This window comes from Phyllobates terribilis, unplaced genomic scaffold, assembly GCF_046119375.1.
Source record: "Phyllobates terribilis strain yellow unplaced genomic scaffold, ASM4611937v1 Scaffold_329__1_contigs__length_2103183, whole genome shotgun sequence".
Taxonomy (NCBI): domain Eukaryota; kingdom Metazoa; phylum Chordata; class Amphibia; order Anura; family Dendrobatidae; genus Phyllobates; species Phyllobates terribilis.
In genome coordinates this window covers 1,111,861-1,115,055 of record NW_027363089.1, presented here as the reverse complement: position 1 = coordinate 1,115,055, position 3,195 = coordinate 1,111,861, and positions in this window count along the sequence as shown.

Here is a 3,195-nt window from a genome sequence, read left to right as displayed (position 1 = left end):
GACGACTGGGGCACTGCCGATGCTGGGCAGCTTAGTCTGCTGCCGGTCCGCCATCTTGCTGTCCGTTCCTGGTGTCCTCCTCCCCCCTAGTGGACCGTGGCCTACCTTCCGGAGATCCTCTTCCGTAGGCCGCGGCTCCGCAGTCAATCGTCGGGGTAGAGGACCTGGCGTCGCGCTCCTGTGACGTCGGCGTCTGCTGGGCTCCTTCCAGGACCTTATGCAACGTCCGGACGTGAGGCGGGGCTTCAGTTCTCGCGCGCTTTCGGAGTCCACGCCCCTCTTCTTCCCGCGCGGCGTCTCCAAGATGGCGCCGGATGGCGGGAAAACTCCTCGGATGGCGGGAAGAAGGCAGAAGATGGCGCCGGATGGCGGGAAAACTCCTCGGATGGCGGGAAGAAGGCAGAAGATGGCGCCGGATGGCGGGAAAACTCCACGGATGGCGGGAATCTTCACAGATGGCGGGAATCTTCACCACTTGTAAGTTTGAACAGTCTTTTTCAGGCACGCAGTACCCGGTGGTTGCGGGCACGAAATCCTGCCGACTACGCCAAAGTTGACGCGCCCCCTGGGCCGTGTTCAGGGGATACCCGGAGCCGGATCCGGATAGGGGTAGTAGTCCTTGTGGCGGTGACCCGGTCCGTGCCCAGGGTGTCAAACTCAGTGGCAGTCTATGGCAGTAGATGTTAGAACGACTACGCCACCCGTTGAATGCAGCTTTGGAGCCGCCGCTGCAGGGCAGACCGCTGAGGCCGGTGGTGAGATTGTGCAGCGTGGTGGTATAACCCCCAACGGGAGGGGTATGGCCTCAGGGCAGCCGACGTGGATGATGGGGGTAGCAGGAACCACTCGGAGACGGTACCGTGCAGTTCAGGGTCTTTACTGGTAATAAAGATAGACCCTCCCGGAGTACTGGCTAGTGATTGGGGCCTGGTCAGTCCTTGAGCAGATGGGATCTCCCCTGGCCAGGCGGAGTTGTAGGCCTCCCAAACTATCTGTACTCTTCTGGCTACCTTGCTTGAGGCGGGTATAAGTAGCCCACGTCCCTGAGTGTACCGTGTGGTGCTCACCCGTATGGCCGGTGACTCGGGGCCTTCTAATAGCTTCCGCTCCACGACGGCGGTGCTGGTCCCATGCGTGTGACCGTGCCTTCGGGCTTCTTGGCCAGAGGACCTGAAATCCCCTGCCTGACGGATTCTGCTGCTGGGTAGGAGTTAGTCCCCACAGCCTCGGACTCCGGGTCCGGTAAGAAATCTTCTCAGTCAGGGCGAGCTCTGCAGCTGCCAGCCCCTGACTCTTTGTAACACTGCTCCCACAGAGCTCCTGTTGTTTCTTCCTATGCTGCTTCTCTGTCTCTACTTCTGTTCTTCTTCTACTCCAGGCTCAGGCCCCAGGACAGGGCCTGCCTGTGGAGCAGAGCCCATAGAGCAGCTCTGCTCCCTGTCTTCTCCTCTCTGAAACTCTCTAACCCTGCCTCAGCCCCAGGTTTATATAGGGGAAGTTCTTCCCCTCCCAAGACTGGGCAGGAGGTGTGGCATGCACAGGATCCCTGACCAAAGGACCTCCCACCTGCTCTCAGACATAAAATTACATTACTGTGGAAACCAGACCCCTGGGGTGCCACAACTGCATGATAAAACATGATGTAATAGCAGAATAGTGACTACAGCTCTGGAGTTGACTGGAGGATAAGACATAATGTAACAGCAGAATAGTGAGTGCAGCTCTGGAGGTGGCTGGTGATAAGACATGATGTTACAGCAGAATAGTGAGTGCAGCACTTGAGGTGACTGGAGGATAAGACCTGATGTAACAGCAGAATAGTGAGTGCAGCTCTGGAGGTGACTGGAGGATAAGACACGATGTTACAGCAGAATAGTGAGTGCAGCTCTGGAGGTGACTGGAGGATAAGACCTGATATAACAGCAGAATAGTGACTGCAGCTCTAGAGGTGACTGGAGGATAAGACACGATGTAACAGCAGAACAGTGAGTGCAGCTCTGTAGGTGACTGGAGGATAAAACACGATGTAACAACAGAACAGTGACTGCAGCTCTGGAGGTGACTGGAGGATAAGACACGATGTAACAACAGAACAGTGACTGCAGCTCTGGAGGTGACTGGAGGATAAGACACGAAGTAACAGCAGAATACTGAGTGCAGCTCTGGAGGTGACTGGAGGATAAGATGTCATGTAACAGAAGAATAGTGAATGCAGCTCTGGAGGTGACTGGAGGATAAGACAGGATGTAACAGCAGAATAGTGAGTGCAGCTCTAGAGGTGGCTGGAGGATAAGACACGATGTAAAAGCAGAAAAGTGACTGCAGCTCTGGAGGTGACTGGAGGATAAGACATGATGTTACAGGAGAATAGAGACTGCAGCTCTGGAGGTGACTGCAGGATAAGACACGATGTAACAGCAGAATAGTGACTGCAGCTCTGGAGGTGACTGGAGGATAAGACACGATGTAACAGCAGAAAAGTGACTGCAGCTCTGCAGGTGACTGGAGGATAAGAGATGATGTAACAGCAGAATAGTGAGTGCAGCTCTGGAGGTGACTGGAGGATAAGACATGATGTAACAGCAGAATAGTAACAGCAGCTCTGGAGGTGACTGGAGGATAAGACACGATGTAACAGCAGAATAGTGACTGAAGCTCTGGAGGTGACTGGAGGATAAGACACGATGTAACAGCAGAATAGTGAGTGCAGATCTGGAGGTGGCTGGAGGATAAGACCTGATGTAACAGCAGAATAGTGATTACAGCAATGGAGGTGACTGGAGGATAAGACCTGATGTAACAGCAGAATAGTGAGCGCAGATCTGGAGGTGGCTGGAGGATAAGACACGATGTAACAGCAGAAGAGTGACTGCAGCTCTGGAGGTGACTGGAAGATAAGACCTGATATAACAGCAGAATAGTGAGTGTAGCTCTGAAGGTGACTGGACGATAAGACTTGATGTAACAGCAGAATAGTGACCGCAGCTCTTGAGGTGACTGGAGAATAATACGCGATGTAACAGCAGAATAGTGACTGCAGCTCGGGAGGTGACTGGAGGATAAGTCCTGATGTAACAGCAGAACAGTGATTGCATCTCTGGAGGTGAATGGAGGATAAGACAGGATGTAACAGCAGAATAGAGACTGCAGCTCTGGAGGTGACGGGAGGATAAGACACGATGTAACAGCAGAATA